Genomic DNA, 17,227 nt, shown 5'->3' with positions numbered 1-17,227 from the left:
ACGTACAATATGATGGGGGCTAATTTGGCTACGACAAATCAGGAAAGTGATCTTGTAGTTATCGTGGACAGTTCTCTGAAAACTTCCACACAGAGTGCAGCGGCGGTCAAAAAGGCAAATAGGATGCTAGGAATTATTAGGAAAGGGATAGAAAATAAGACCCAGAATATCTTACTGCCCCTGTATAAAACTATGGTACGCCCACATCTTAAGTACTGTGTACAGATGTGGTCTCCTCACCTCAAAAAAGATATTTTGGCCTTGGAAAGGGTTCAGAAAAGGGCAACTAAAATGATTAGGGGTTTGGAACGGGTCCCATATGAGGCGAGGTTAAAGCGACTGGGACTTTTCAGTTTAGAAAAGAGGAGACTGAGGGGGGATATGATAAAGGTATATAAAATCATGAGTGGTGTGGAGAGGGCTGATAAAGAAAAGTTATTTATTAGTTCCCATAATAGAAGAACTAGAGGACATCAAATGAAATTAATGGGTAGCAGGTTTAAAACTAATAAAAGGAAGTTCTTCTTCACACAGCGTGTTGTCAACCTGTGGAACTCCTTGCCAGAGGAGGCTGTGAAGGCTAGGACTATAATAGAGTTTAAAGAGAAGCTGGATAAATTCATGGAGGTTAGGTCCATAAAAGGTTATTAGCCAGGGGATAAAATGGTGTCCTTGGCCTCTGTTTGTCAGAGGCTGGAGAGGGATGGCAGGAGACAAATCGCTTGATCATTGTCTTCGGTTCACCGTCTCTGGGGCACCTGGTGCTGGCCACTGTCGGTAGACAGGATACTGGGCTAGATGGACCTTTGGTCTGACCCAGTACGGCCGTTCTTATGTTCTTATGTTCTTATCATTTTTATTCTGCTGGGGGAAAGATGTGCTTAGTCCTAAATTTGTTTTAAATATCTTTACATTTTCTACTCTCTCCCTTTTATACGAAATACAGTCATGAAACAAATGTTAAGTTTTGGAAAGTTTGAACTCAGAGTCATCTTTGTAGCCAGTCTTCTTTGACAAAACCCAAACAAAGTGCCTGTGTTCAAAAGTTTGTTGAATGCTGTTTGAGAATATATTTTATTCAGACATCAGTCTTGCTTGACTCCAAGGCCTGGTTTACTTGAGGACCTTAGTCCAAAATACACTCCCCCCGCCCAGCTTGAATTAGTAAGTGGTGTGTCCACACTACCAAGTTCAGTATTTTGGACTAACGGGACATAGGATTCAAACTCTGTACTCCTGCCTTCAATCAAGAATAACGCTAATTCCAAAATTGTTCATTCAAAATAACACAACAGGCCACCACCACGAAGGATATGTTGCACTCACGGAGGTCCAGATGGGTGAGGAGACTCCTGAACCTCCCCTTTAAATGCCCAAATGCACATTCCATCACCATTTTGCACCTTCTCAGCCTGGTATTGAATTCCTTCTTGCTGGGTCCAGGCACCCTGTTTAGGATTTCGTGAGCCAGGGGAGCAAATGGTAGGTTGTGTTGCCCAGGATCAAAATGGGCATGTCCCCCTCCCTGACTCTGATGGTGTGGTTTGGGAAAAAAGTGCTGTCTTGCATCTTCTGGAAGAGGCAGGAGTTCTGAAAGATGTGGGTGTTGTGCATCTTTCCCAACCGGCTGATATTCATGTTGTTGGAGCACCTTGTGATCCATGAGTGCCTGCAGCACCATGAAGAAGAACTCTTTTCTGTTGTACTCTGAGGCATGGTGGTCAGGGGCCAGGCTGGGAATGTGTGTGCCAACTCTGGCCCCTTTGCAGTTTGAGAAGCCCATGTTGGCAAAGCTGTCCATGATGTTGTGCACATTGCCCAGAATTGCGACCCTTCATAGCAGCACATGGTGATGTTCTTGGCTACTTGCATGAGCACAGCCCCAGCTATGGATTTCCCCAAGCCAAACTGGTTCCCAATGGGGCAATGGCTGTCTATCATGGTGAGCTTCCACAGGGCAATGGCCACACACTTCTGCCCAGCGGTGCCAGAATTCAGTCGGATGTCCTGCCTCCTGAGGGCAGGGGTGAGCCACTCGCAGAGGTCGAGGAAGGTGGCTTTCCACATGTTGAAGTTCTGGAGCCATTGCTAATTGTCCCATGGCTGCAGGACGATGCGGTCCCACCAGTCCGAGCTCGTCTCCCTCTGCCAGAAGTGGCGTTCCACGGTGTCCAGGGGATTGAGGGGCATGCACAGTAGCAGGAGCTCCAGGAGCTGGGTGAGCAAGGCCTGTGGGCCACACTGGGGTTCATCCTCCTCATCCTCATCCTGGTCCCACTGGAACAACATGTGAGCAGTCTGGAAGTACTGCACCATGAGGCACAGCTCAAAGCCATGATCCTGGCATTGCTGTGCAGCAGCTCTGGCACCATGCTGTGAGTGACGTGGCATCCACACGGACAACCAGAGCACGACAAAGGGTGTTCCCACTGTGTCCCTTTTCTGTCCTGCAAAGGGGGCAGGCAGGGGAGAAGTGCCTTGTAAGACGCAGGCCTGGAAAGGAGCCCCTTTAAGCCTGTGTCACAGTTTGCTGGACCAAGCAGCCATAGGAAGTATCCACCCTCCTCAAAGTGCTTCCGAGGCTCTAAGTCTGAGGCAGACTCTGTTAAATGTGGATGCACCATTTCAGACTAATTTCAAGGCTTCCCTGTAATAAGGACATGCTAGTTCAAATTTGTTAAATCGGGAGTTCTTAAGTCAAATTTAGTAATTTTGAAATAGTTTCCTAGATAGGCATGGCCCAACAAAAAATAGTTTCTAAAGTTTTCCTGTGAAGACTCTATCACAACCTTCTCAGTATTATCTGTCTTGATCACATAGAGTATCTGGCTATGTCTACACTACAGGGATCTATTGGAAAAAGGTACGCAAATTGCACTCCAATTTGCATACCTTTTTCTGATAGGTTTTTTTAAAAGAGGCTTTTCCGAAATTTGGCCCGTCTACACTGGGCCAAATTTCAGAAAAGCCTCCTCTTTCAGAAGAGCCCTTCTTCCTCGTGGGAGGATGAAGACAAGGCTTCCCAAAGAGCACATCTGCTCTTCTGCAAATAAATAAATAAATAAATAAAAGCAGAAGAGCAGATGCATTCCCTGGATGCAGAGGAGTTTTTCCAGGATACCTCCGGTATTCTGGAAAAAACCCATGGGCTGTGTCTACACTGGCCACTTATTCTGGAAAATCAGCCGCTTTTCCGGAATAACTTGCCAGCTGTCTACACTGGGCCCTTGAATTTCCGGAAAAGCACTGACGATCTACTGTAAAATTGTCAGTGTTTTTCCAGAAAAACTATGCTGCTCCAGTTCGGGCAAAAGTCCTTTTCCAGAAAAACTGTTCCGGAAAAGGGCCAGTGTAGACAGAACAGTAGTCTTTTGTGCAAAAAAGCCCCGATCGCGAAAATGACGATCGGGGCTTTTTTGCGGAAAAGCGCATCTACATTGGCCACAGACGCTTTTCCGGAAAAAGTGCTTTTCCGGAAAAGCATCCTGCCAATGGTGATGCTCTTTTTCCGGAAATACTTATAACAGAAAACTGTTCTGTTTTAAGCATTTCCGGAAAAGGGTGCCAGTGTAGACGTAGCCATAGTATAGACATAGCCTCTGTGTCACAAATCTGCTATTGCTGAGTCAGCCTATCAACAGTTTTATCCAGTGTCAGTTTAATTACCTTTTTATTAAATAAACTTTTCTCAGAACAGCATGGCATCCTGCAGGTACTTCCAGAACGTTTTTTTCTTCTACTTCCAAAAATCTGACATTATAGAGGGGACTTTTCTCATCCAAAAAAAGGTACATCTTTTAAAAGGATACTAGCCAATAATAAACGCTTTCATTAGATAGAACTGCCTGTCTTGTCATTCTATAGAGTACTAATTTAAAGTTCAGGAAACGCTTCTGGATTTCTTGCTGATATTCACATCGGAACATCCTGCAAGTATTTTCAGTTGGCCTGGAAACTCCATCCCAGCCTGACTTCAGTTACATATATATGTATTTGCCACATCTCATCTGAATGACTACATTAATGTGAAATACCTGGACATGAAGCTATTAGCCCTTCAAACAAGTAGAGAATTTTGTAGCATGTCTCCTTAGCAATACAGGTTACTGTATGTGCATTCCTTCCATTCTCAAGTATTAGGGAATTGTCTACCATAGCTTTCTCTAAACTGCCTTTCCATAGAATTTCAAGTCAAGTTTGAGGTCATAGAATCATAGGGCTGGAAGAGACCTCAGGAGGGCATCAAGTCCAGCCACCTGTCTAAGTCAGGACCAATCCCAACTAAATCAACCCAGACAGGGCTTTGTCAAGCCGAGACTTAAAAACCTCTAGGGAAGGAGACTCCACCATCTCCCTAGGTAACCCAATCCAGTGCTTCACCACCCTCCTAGTGAAATAGTTTTTCCTAATATTCAACCTAGAGTTCTACTACTGTAATTTGAGACCACTGCTCCTTGTTTTGCCATCTGTCACTACTATGAACAGCCTTTCTCCAGCCTCTTTGGAACCTCTCTTCAGGAAGTTGAAGGCTGCTTTCAAATCCCCCCTCACTCTTTACTTCTACAGACTAAATAAACCCAACTCCCTCAGTCTCTCCTCATAGGTCATGCGCTCCAGCCCCCTAATCATTTTGGTCGCCCTCAGCTGGACTCTCTCCAATGCATGCACATGCATTCTATAGTGGGGGGGGGGGGCAGAACTGGACACAATACTCTAGAGGTGGCCTCACCAGAGCAGAATAAAGGGTAAAAACCACTTCTCTAGATCTGCTGGCAATGCTTCTCCTAGTGCACCCTAACTTGCCATTAGCCCTCTTGTCTACAAGGGCAGACTGTTGACTCATATCCATCTTCTCATCCAGTGTAACCCCCAGGTCCTTTTCTGCAGAACTACTACTTAGCCAGTTGGTCCCCAGCCTGTAACAATGCTTGGGATTCTATCATCCCAAGTGCAGGACTTTATACTTGTCCTAGCTGAACCTCATCAGATTTCTTTTGGCCTAATTCTCTAATCTGTCCAGGTCACTCTGGACCCTATCCCTCCCCTCCAGCGTATCTACGTCTCCCTCTAGCTTAGTGTCACCTGCGAACTTGCTGAGGGTGCAATCCATCCCCTCATCCAGGTCATGAATAAAGATATTGAACAGATCCTTGAGGCACTCCGCTAGAAACCGACCACCAACCTGACATTGAGCCATTGATCACTACCAATTGAGCCTGACAATCTGGCCAGCTTTTTATCCATTTTACAGTCCATGTATCCTATCCTTATTCCTTTAACTTGCTGGCAAGAATATTGTGGGAGACCGTATCAAAAGCTTTGATAGAGTCAAGTTATATCACATCCACTGATTTTTTCCCATATCTACAGAACTAGTTACCTCATCATAGAGGCTAATCAGATTGGTCAGGCATGACTTGCCCTTCGTGAATCCATGTTGACTATTCCTCATCACTTTCCCCTCTTCCAAGTGCTTTAAAATGGATTCCTTGAGGATCCCCTCCATGATTTTTCCAGGGACTAAGGTAAGACTGTCTGGTCTGTAGTTCCCTGGATTGTCCTTCTTCCCTTTTTTAAAGATGAGCACCACATTTGCCTTTTTCCAATCATCTGGGATCTCTCCTGATCTCCACGAGTTTTCAAAGATAATGGCCAAAGGCTCCGCAATGACATTTGCCAACTCTCTCAGTACCCTCGGATGCATTAAATCTGGGATATGTATTTGTGTATGTTTAGCTTTTCTAAATAGTTCCTAACTTGTTCTTTTTCCCACCCAGGGCTGTCCACCTCCTTCCTATACTGTGTTGCCTAGTGCATTTGTCTGGGAGCTGACCTTGTCCGTGAAGACAGAGGCAAAGAAAGGTCTCAGTTTTTACCTTAAGAGATCACTCACCTGGACCAAGCATGTCTAAAAGATGCCCTCAGCTCCAGTCTGAGGGCAGTGATCAACAATTATGCTGCTCAGGTACCAGGGAATTGTCTACCATAGCTTTCTCTGGGGCCAGCGAGAGCCAGTGGAACAAACTCGCACAAGAACTAAGGCCCATCATAAAACCTCCTCACTTTCCTCTAGATGCAAGATGCCCTTCTTTGGCTCTACTTTCTCTAACAAAAACGTCGGGTAGCATTTAAACAGCAAACCCCCACACCCTATCAAAGCAAAATGCAAAGGTTTTCACTGAGCTGGGGGGGAGGGGCTCAGGACCAAATGTTTGAAAACCTCTGCTTTTTTGTCATTCCCAAAATACACACAACTTTTGAAAAATGCATTCAAAATGTTCAGAATGTGTAAAAGCAGGCTGGCTTGGGCACACTGCTCATTTAAGGGGCAGGCTGGGGGCACCCTGTAGGGGATGTGTGCATGCGCCCAACCAGGATAGTGAGAGGGGCTGGCGGTGGCAGATGCTTCCATCTGGCTGCAGCAGCCCAGCTCCAGCTCCCATCTGACTGCCATGGTTTGACCCCAACCACCACATTACTGGAGCAGATCCTGTGGCCCAGCCTTGGTGGCCCCACGACTGCTGCAACAGTCTGGTCACGGCGGCCTGGCTAATAAGCCCCCATTTGGCCACAGTGTCCTGTCCCGGCCCCAATCCTGGGACAGGCCCAGTGGTCCAGCCCCCGACATGGCTGCAGTAAGGGCTGGTGGTGTCCCTGCTGCTGCGGCATGGATAGGAGTGGAGACTACGATCCAGCTGCAGCAATCCTGGCCCGCTGTCTTGTCGAGCCACTGCTGCCCAGATGCAGCAGCCCAGCCCCAGCCAGATAAGGTAATCTGGCCCCAGAACTTCTCCCCCCATACACTTCTTCACACCCCCAGCACCCTGCCTAGCCTCCTGCATCTCCCACACCCCCAACCCGTGGCCTGAGCCCCTCATACACCACCAGACCCAGACTCCTGCGCTGCCACATCCACAAACTGCACCCCCAGCAGCAGCAGAAGTCCTATTAAATAAAGTACGTCAATACAATGTTTAATTTGTGCTACTCTTCATCATCATGTCAATTATCAATAATATTAAGTTGTATATTTTAAGTCATGCAAATGGGCATTCTTATATGTGTTTTTGTTGACCACTTGTTCTGAATTTTGATGTAGTTTGGCTCTTTGATTTGAAAAGGTTGCTGACCCCTGCACTATGCTTTAGGCACAATTTTATCCCAGAAGGGAGGTTGAGAGAGAGAAATAAACAAAACATAGGACAGTGGATAGTTGTACCTGAGCACCAGCTGGTGAGACAACAGTGATGAAGTTAGTATAACACCCTTGAGAGGAAAGAAGAGAAAATTCAGTGTCAAAATTGGCTGTTGTCACTACAATGAGGCTTTCTGTTGGCACGGTGAACTTATAAAATCCCATTGTTTTACTGAGGTCAAACAGTGCCAAGCCACTAATGCAAATCTCCAAAATTAGCACTGAAGAGAAACTATACTTTCTATGCAGAGTTTAAAAGTTTAAAATATCTAACATAGATTTTTAAAGAGAAACAAAATATGCTTCAGAGCTGAGAGTTCATAAGGCCAAGTTATAAGCCTCTGAAAACAGAATTTTATAATGGAAATGCAGAGATCATTATGTATTGTAAATAGCTCTATGAATGACACCTTGATAGTAAATTAAATTCAAATTAATATGAAACCTTAAATATTCTTTGACAGCTTTGATTATGTAAGTTGATTTTAGTAATGTTGACATTCTATAATGTGTTCTCCAAATATTATACTGACTGCATCATATATAACAATTACTTTGTCACAATTCTATTTTGTGTAAATTAAATTATTGACAGCATTATAATTTTGTATTCACTTTTTTATTTTGATTCATTCTTCTGTCAAAGTACACAATGACTCCTTACTAGATTTAGAAATCAGAAAACCTCTTTAGATTCTAAAGTATTATTCTCCATGCATTATTTCCCCCCACTCTGTAAGAAGAATGGGGGGAGTGGTGAAAAAGCACCATTTTAATCCTTCTGCAACATTAAATTTATTTATAGTAAGTTGTCAACTTTAAATTGCATTATAAAAAGTGTTGATCAAAAACCCTTTATCTGCTGACCCTTCTAAACACTAGTCAACTTTCGCTTATTGATATTCAGTAGCAAAAGTTACAAGAGTATAGGCCTTAGTATTTTGATTAACCTGAATCTTCTGACAGATTTTATGACATGAAGACTACCTTTGAAGAGAGCCCCTCAAATGGCAGAAGATAAAAATATTCAATAGTTATTATGTTTCTAATAGATTTGTATAGAAAGGCTGAGTTTGCTATTCCTCTGCCTTGCAAGGTTTGCCAGTGCAAGGTTTTCAGCTATGTCTAGACTATGGACTTTTATCAGAAAAAGGTACACAAATTGCTCTCTGCAATTTGCGTACCTTTTTCCAATTGTTTTTTGGAAGAGGCTTTTCCAAAATTTGTTCCGTTTTGGAAAAACCTCCTCTTTTGGAAGAGCCCTTCTTCCTCGTGGGCTTCTGAAAGAGTGAGTCTGCTCTTCCAATACAAATATTGGAAAAGCAGATGCATTCCCTGGACGTAGTTTAGACATAGCCTTAGCCTGTCTGTAACTTTCCCAGTACATCCTGGATTCTACCCTAACCTAATACATAGAAAACACTAATTACTATCAATAGTAACAGAGCTGTTTGATGCGACTCTTCTTTAAATGCACAGCCCACCTGCACTTGATCCTGCACTTGCAATTATAGTTACATTTGTGACCTCACAATAATCCCCATGACAACATACAAAACATTGCTGTTGGAAGAATAGGATTATGACTTTGTTATATATTTAACCAAATGTAAAAGACAAACTGTGAGTGAGAGTAACCATTAATAAAAAATGGAGACATTCGGGAGTTTGTCAGGAAGAGAGGCTGTAACAGTCATGTAAAGTTTGTAAAACAGTCATGTAAAAATTTTATAGAATTTCATCATTTGTTTTTAAATTCGCTCCGGTGTGAAAGAATCCTTGACATTCAGGCTCAAATGTACACACATCTTCACACTCTGTTTATTTACTGTTTTTATATATACACAAAAACTAATGGGTTCTGCATATACATAGGTACTGTAGGTACATGTGAAAATCCTTGATTTACCCATAGCTATTAGGTGCTGCAAAATAGACTTCAAAACATGGGCCCTTATCATAGTCAAGCAGAATCTGGATTGTAGGGACAGCTAATCTTTTAATGATGGAATATGCTCATTCTTTATATTTCATAATATATTTAATGCAATTAATATATTCTGCACTCTCAGAATGGACACAGCTGCCCCCAGCAGCCATATGCTGAGACTTGAAAGGCAGCAAACAAACATTTTGCAGTCTCTGTAAGGTTTTTGATGACTTTGTGGTTTTTACTTATTTGCTTCTCTATCATTTATTTTCAGATTAATCTCATATTTGTGCATGCCTGTGGATAGGCAGTCATACAAGTGCCTGATGTTTGTATGACAATTTTGAGGTTTTGCTTCTGCAAACCTATATGGACACAATAAGAGAAACACTGTGAACTCTTTGCCACAGGATGTTGTGAAGACCAAGACTTGAACAGGGTTCAAAAAAGAACTAGATAAATGCATTGAGGTTAGGTCCACCAATACTTATTATCCAGGATGGATATCCCTAGCCTCTGCTTGTTAGGGGCTGGAAATGGATGACAGGAGAGGGATTGCTTGATGGTTACCTGTTTCTGCCCATCTCCTCCCTCCATCTGGCATCTGGCATTGGCCACTGTCAGAAGACAGGATACTGGGCTAGGTGGACCTTTGGTCTCACCCAGTAAGACCATTCTAAGTGGCCCTTTGTATAGGTTACTTTATAAAACTGCGTGTAGTCATTAGTGTATGTAACCAATTCAATGATAATACAACAGTGATACTATTCTTTATAGCCAGTTTGGCAGTTTAAAAAGTCCTGTTTTTCTGTAACAATCTCACTTTTTGTTGTTTTTGCACAGAAAACTGTAGACTCTTTTACATACGTCCTTCCATGTATAATTTCTTATAAAATGTGATATAATATTTGATCTTTCATCAGTGATAAGAGTTCAACAAAAAAATCTTCTTATAAAAGACCAGAAAGTAGGTTTGGTTCTTCTAATAGCATGTCGAAAAAGTTTAGATCCATGATGTCTTTCCTGTTTGGCTTCATTCCTCAGTTAGTTTATCAAGCTGAAAATTAATGATATAAACATAGAAATAAGAGAGGAAAAAGACCTTCTAGGACCACTTACAGTCCATTTCCCAGCTAGTATAATCACTGGTGCCTACAGTATGTTTACTAGAATTTTGTCAACTATCATTTTTAATGCCCCAGCCTAATTGCTCTTTGTCAGAGCTATAACTTCCTGATTAAAAAAATGCTATTAAGTATAGCTAACTAAAAATCCTCTACAGAAACTTCACAGAATAGCAACATGTGGTGGCAAGTCTGGATTGATATACGAAGGTTTGGATAAATCAAGTTATTAGGTGAAATTATTCTTCCCAACCTTTTTCTATACTTGCCCAGACTAGTGGACTCTATAGCTATATCAAACAACAAAAAACATGTGTCTGCAGCACCCTGCTACTGAGTCAGAACGTGCAACCACATTTAGTTTATGATGTTAAACAAACATACAGCTGTCTTGGAAGATTTTACAGTCGTAGTGTATATGTAGCACTCATTCCTATGGTATGTGTGCACCAAATCCACACTGAGACAACGATCTAGTCTGTCAAAATGGAACCACAGAAAGCTAGGCTGTCAAGTGGTAGGCAGGAATGACCATAAACAAATAGGATTAAAACAAATAAAAAACTAATAGTTAATTGAGCCATCTCAATAATTTACTCGTTCTTGGAACAGAGAAGAATCTATGATGTTTGTTAGATGGCCTGTTCTGTAAATATTGCCATTTTGTCTTGCAGGCCTACCTTCTCCTGGGTTTGCACTTACTAGGTGAAACCAGTCTGAGAGATTGTGCACTAGTTTTAAAAAAGTGACAGGGACAGCTTGTTCCCACACTATTCCTAATGCAGCTAGCTGTCAGCAGCAGCAAAAACGAGGGGAAAAGGGAAGAGAATTAGCGAAGAAAAGAAGAGAGAGAATGGGGAGATGAGAGGGAAAAAGACATTCAGTAGGCAGAAAAAAAAACCAAAGCAAAAACAGAAATTAAGGAAGCAGGCTAAATTGACAAGAGAATGAAAGCATGAAAGCAACCTAAATGCAGAATTTTAAAAAGAAACCTTTCTACAGAGAAAGGATATGGCTGAATGCAAGGGGTAAGGTTTTTCAGTGATTTAGGGCAAGTCCTACCAAATACAGGCAGGAATAATCATGTGCCCTATGGGAGGGATGTTCCACCCTCATTGCTTCCTTCTTGTTTACAGAAGGCAGAACTTGCAGCATGGTGTTCTCTTGTCTGTATTTTTGCAACATCTGGTTTAGTATGTGTTTTTGCCATAAAGGCATGCAGTCAATTGGCCCCATCACAGCAAAAATGCACATTAAATCCATCTTGTAGCATGCAATCATTTAAATTTTGGCAGTTTTTCCTCAGTGCGCTATTTAAATGTTTGTAATATTAGGGGTTGATCTAATGTGTGGTTCTATGCATGCTGTTATTTTATTTCCTTGGTAGTCCTTAAAGGATGAGGTTTATTAAAGGAGCAAAAGGAGAGGATAGCTGAACAGCAGAAGAAATCTGAAACATATGAAACATTTCCATGTTCTTGTAGGGCAGGATTCCTAAACAAAACACAGGGCTGATTTGGTGTGAGTTTGTTTGTTTGTAAAATTAGACCCATCTAACCAACTCTCATTACACCTAGCACTGAATTAGATGAGGAGCTAAAACTTGAGCTGCTGTGAATTAGCATAGCTCCACTGACTTTAGTGGAGTGATACCAATTTATACCAGATGAGGATTTGGCCTCATAAGTTTTAAAACCAGTTCTAGTGTTTCTCTCTCTCAAATCTGCTGGTTATTTTATTGGTATTAAGAAATATTTGCTAGATTCAGACAGTGGTGCATTGAACTAAAAAGGCAAGTTCAAGGTATATCTTCTGACAAAGAAACTGAGTACCCCCATGCCTCTGTTCTCCAAAAGCAAAATGGACTTTTGTTAGAATGTGGATTTCCACACATACCACAAAAAGCAGAAAGTGTCTGATGAAAACTGTGGATAGGCCGGAACTGACTATGGCCAGCAAAGCAGAGAGGATCACTTTGATTATAATTTTCAAAGTCCAGGACAAACTGGTTAAGCCCAATGGAGGGGAAGCAGTAATAAAGGGTAGGTCTACACTATAGCTGTTTCTGATCGCTTTTCCGGAAGAGGCTTTTCTGCCATTTGGCCCAGTCTAGAAGGGGCCAAATGGCAGAAAAGCCTCCTCTTTTGCTGGAGCCCTTATCCCTCATAGAACGAGGAATACGGGATTCCTGAAAGAGTGTGTTTGCTCTTCCACAAAATAAAAACAGCGGAAGAGCAAACGCATTCCTTGACGTACCCGAGAGAAATAAATTCTGAGTAAAACCTGATGGCCGAAAAGTACAGTGATTTCTTAGAAGTCCAAAGAGCCTACTGGTAAACTTCTGCACACTTGAAAGTATGGGAATTTCTGGGAAATACCAGAGAGCTGTGCCCTCTTTTCCTTTGCACTCTTGAAAAACAATGCATGAATTGTGATTTCTGTGCTGATTTATCAAGGCTCTGTTAGGGAGAGAGATGTTAGATATGTATCTCTTCCCCCCAGTTCTGGACAAAAAGGCTTATCTGGCCTTCAAACTTGTGCTTACTTCCTACAAACTGAATAACATAAGATGGCCTCCGAGGAAGCCCTCCTTGGAGTTGTTTTGACCTTATGTATTCAAATATTAAGGGAAGGACATCGTGTGGCAAAGAGGTACTAACTTTAAAACAACTTCAGGCCATCAAGAGAGATGTCCACTTGAATTATTAGAAGAGAGCCAGGATGGGCTGTATAGGGTTAAAAAAAAAGGTTAATTTAAACCTCTGCTTGAGGTGGAACAAACTGACAAACAGGTAGTCACATGACTCTCAGGAAGCCAATTAAAACAGGAACCTTGTGGGGAGGAGACGGAACCTGCAGGAAAAAAAGGCAGGTCGTGGTGAAACAGCAAGCCTCATATGGATAGTAAAAGTATTGCTGTCTGGAAATAAGGTTCTTTATTGATTTGTTTGGGAATTATTGTTGCAATTTTAGTGAGGATTTTTTATTCTATATTTCCCCTCTTGTAAGAAAGATAAAAATGTGTCTAATGTATTTATTCTGACTTATACAGAGCCCAGGCATTTATCTGCCAATTCAGACTCTATTGAATGGATTCTTCTGTCCATTAAGGCTATTTCTGGAGAAAGACTACTGCTTTCTAAATATTGTAATGAATTTGTCGCCACCTACAGCTTTATGGCTGTCATTTTGCAGTAAACCATAACTACCCTTCCTTTGTGTTCTGTACGCCCCTCCCATCTGAGCTAAAGAAGCTTCTTCTGTAATGAATAACACTATATGGACATGCCACTGTATGGCACAATTCTGATTTCATCCAATACAGGGCAAGAGCACACATACTACCCATTTCAATATAATATTGGTGACTTACTGAAAAAATATTTGTATGTGTGTTCCATAGGATAACTCTTTTTTTTCACAGAAGCTAAGCAAAAATATCAGGTATGACAGATTCAGGCACAGAGATCCCCTTGGGACTGTTACCTGATGGACTGATCATACCACTGAGCCTGCCTACCTGCCCTCTGGAGTGCCCTATTAACATGCCCTGCTGAACCAGAACCTCTGGTCTCCCCCAGCAAAGGCACAGAGTTGGAGTCACAGCCCACAGCAGAGCAACATAGACACTGAGAGCAGCTCAGCTCTGGGAAGGCTCAGTCACAGGGATATGACACAGAACCCAGATGCACAGCCCCAGTGGGACCAGAACTCCAGATAAATCCATCTTACTCTGCATCAAAGTTTTATACAGAGCAATCTCATAAGCTGATCACTCTTTATATCTGCGAAAGAGAGATATGCACGGTGGTTGTCCTTCCCCAGGTAACAATACATTGAGTTTAAGAAACAAAATTATTTTATTAAATATAAAAAGTAGGATTTAAGTGGTTGCAAGTGATAACAGAAAGATCAAACAAAAAAAGCAGTCATGTAGCACTTTAAAGACTAACAAGATGGCTTATTAGGTGATGAGGTTTTGTGGGACAGACCCACTTCTTCAGATCATATTCTGAAGCGGGTCTGCCCCACGAAAGCTCATCACCTAATAAACCATCTTGTTAGTCTTCAAAATGCTACATGACTGCTTTTTTGTTTTACCAAGTTCAGACTAACACAGCTACCTCTGTGTTACCTTTCATCAAGAAAGATCAAAGTAAGTTACTAAGCTAAGTAAAACAAAACATATCAGCTAAGTTGTATACTCTAATAACCTTGTTATATGCAATTTCTTACCCTAACAGTAGTTATAATCATCTTTTTTCCCAAGCTAGGCAGCCTCCGAACTTCCCCGTCCAGTCATCTGAGAGGTAAGCAGGGAGTGTTTTGTTGCCTGGGAACTGCTCCTATTGTTTGGTTTCATGGAAAAGTACCACATCCAAAATGGGCTCCAGCATCAGGTAACCTGGCCACATGTCTTGGCAGGACCAACCATAGTCTAGGCTTGCAGGAAAAGCAAGACTATTTACAGATCATTGTCATAAGTACCAGGCCGTTAAGTTCCTTGAGTACTACTAAGGGCCTACATTAGCACATGTAGCTATATAAACAGGTTTATACTTCCTCTTTCTAACTTCAAATACAGGAATGATACATGCACAGAAATAGAATATACACATTCTGGGAATTACAAGGTCTCCAGTGATAGGTTACATGCCATGTTTTGCATAAAGCATATTCATGTTAGGCATATTCATATTCAGAAACATATTTCCATAAAAATTATGGGGGTACAATGTCACATCATGATTTCAAATTAAACATTTATGGAAGAAATAATGTACTAAAACATCAAGAAAGTATATTATATGCATTTAATAATGACCTATTGTTTTCTCTATTCAACAATTAGGTTTAATGCAAAGAGTTATAATTTTCTGATTGCATTCATTTTACTGAAATTTTTCTTCATTATACTTTTGTTTATAGTCATACCAATTTAAATTAGTAGCTTCTTGATTACACAAGGGGCTGTTTAATTTCTATAGCCTGAACTGGAAAAGGTTATTGACATTTAAATAACCCCACAGGATACCATTATGGCTCTTCTGAACCAAATACTTGCAAAAAAGTCTTACTTATTTCAAATTTAGAGGCATTCATCCTAAGACAACATGCAGCCTTGGTTAAAAATCAGTGTGCAATTTCAAGGTACTATAATTAATAACAGAATGTAACTTTTTCCTCTTCCTCTCCTTTCCCCGTTATTTAACTCTGTCATTTCCTTTAGTATGTGAACAGAACTGAATAGCTCTGTTTTAGCACTGAGTATATTTTAGATCTACTTAGATGTAGGCCCACTGAGAGGGAGTGAAGGGAACAGTTGCTCCGGGGCCTGTGCCCCTTTGAAATGCCACTGGCGCACCATTCTGCACTGGTCTGAGGGCTTGGAGTGGGGAGTGCCGTGGTCTAGGTGGTGCTGAGGGCTGGCTGCCTCTGGCCCCACACCTTCCACCTGATGCCCCATCTCCTCCAGGGGTGCGAAACTGTTCCCCCGCATCTTGCCGGGGGCCCACGGTAGCTGTCGGCCTCGCTACTTAGATGTTTATTAGGGTATAACTAACTTGCACCTCGCTAGCCAAGTAAAGGGTTAAAATACTGCACAAGGAACATGCTGGAAAGACAGGTTATCCTTCCTTGAGAAACTGTTTAGCTCAGCTACCAGTTATGCAGACAGGAGTCCTGTGAGAGCAGGGACAAAAAACAAAGGGTTGGTAAAATGGGTTGCTGGGGCTTGGTTGGTTGGTTGGTTTTTCTAGTGAGAAGATACAGAACTTCCCTGTACCCTATCTGGGAAAAGGCCAAAACCTGAAGTAAACCAGAAAGGACATGTGTGGTGGAGAGTAAGGTGTTTTAGACAACAATTCTGCTGAGCTGACTGACTTTATTTGCTCTTCCTTGTAGACAGAGACTTGGCCTATTTAATACCCCAAAGTAACAGCAATGTCTCTTGTAGACCCCATCTGAGTAACACTTTAGGGAGCCTGCAGTGCTGAAGTCTATATAATGCAATGAGAACAAAGGATGCTTTTTTAAACTCTTTCCAGAGGACCTATGTGTGAAATAAAATCCTACCACCTAAGACTACTTTGTATTCTGCTTTCTGAGATGCTAAACTGTCTGGTTTATAGTATTGCCAACGCCTGGACAAGCTTTTATTCAGTTGCTCTTATGCACAGAGTTATGGAGATGAGAATAATTATCTTATTTTTCTAGCTTTTGCACAAAGTGCTGTGATTTTGTACAGATGCATAAAACCAAGCCCAGTATAACAATAAATATCATTTCTTATAATAAAGAACAAAGAAATGAAAGAACCCACTTAAAAAAGGGAAGGACCGGAATAGATTCTTGTGATTCTCTTTGCTCTTGTTCAGCTAGTGCTGGGTTCCTTTCGGGTTTGATAGCATATGGTTAGCAAGTAAGACCTTTTAATTAAAAGGCAAAAACCCCTTTATAATTGTGAGAAACCAATAATGTTAAACTACCCAATAGACATGGAGTAAGAAATACTTGCTATTCTATAAGGCCATGGTCACCAACCAGTAGATTGACCAGTAGATCTTGGAGCCTCTGACAGGTGATCCTGACTGGTTTGGCCAGGAAACTATCAAGCGCTGGCACTTCAGTTGCCTCTCCACCTACTTTCATGCTGCTCCTGCCCAGAGCCTCAAAGCTGCCCCCTGTGAATTTCCTGCTTGCTGTGCAGAGTATGGGAGGAAGAAGGGGGTGTGCTGATGTCAGGGTGTCCCTCCTCCCTCCACTCCTGTACCCCGTCTCCACACACAGAAAAGGGGATGGAGGGAGCTTGGCAATGCAAATCTCTGTCACTCTCACACACTGTGTATGTCTCTGCCATTCTCACAAACACACAGGCTGTGTCTACATTGGCACCCTTTTCCGGAAAAGGGATGCTAATGAGACAAGTCGGAATTGCAAATGCCGCGGGGGATTTAAATATCCCCCGTGGCATTTGCA

General features: G+C 42.0%; 1 long non-coding RNA gene across 1 annotated transcript in view; it reads right to left on the bottom strand.

Moving 5' to 3' along the window:
• The window catches only part of LOC142830493 (uncharacterized), a 52,064-nt gene extending 44,796 nt beyond the window's left edge, over nucleotides 1-7,268 (bottom strand). The window contains exon 1 of the long non-coding RNA XR_012905788.1: nucleotides 7,220-7,268. This is a non-coding gene — a long non-coding RNA (uncharacterized LOC142830493). The remainder of the gene's footprint in view (nucleotides 1-7,219) is intronic.
• Between the last annotated feature and the right edge of the window lie 9,959 nt (nucleotides 7,269-17,227).

The sequence above is a fragment of the Pelodiscus sinensis genome, chromosome 8, assembly GCF_049634645.1.
Source record: "Pelodiscus sinensis isolate JC-2024 chromosome 8, ASM4963464v1, whole genome shotgun sequence".
NCBI lineage: Eukaryota > Metazoa > Chordata > Testudines > Trionychidae > Pelodiscus > Pelodiscus sinensis.
This window is presented reverse-complemented; position numbering and strand designations above follow the sequence as displayed.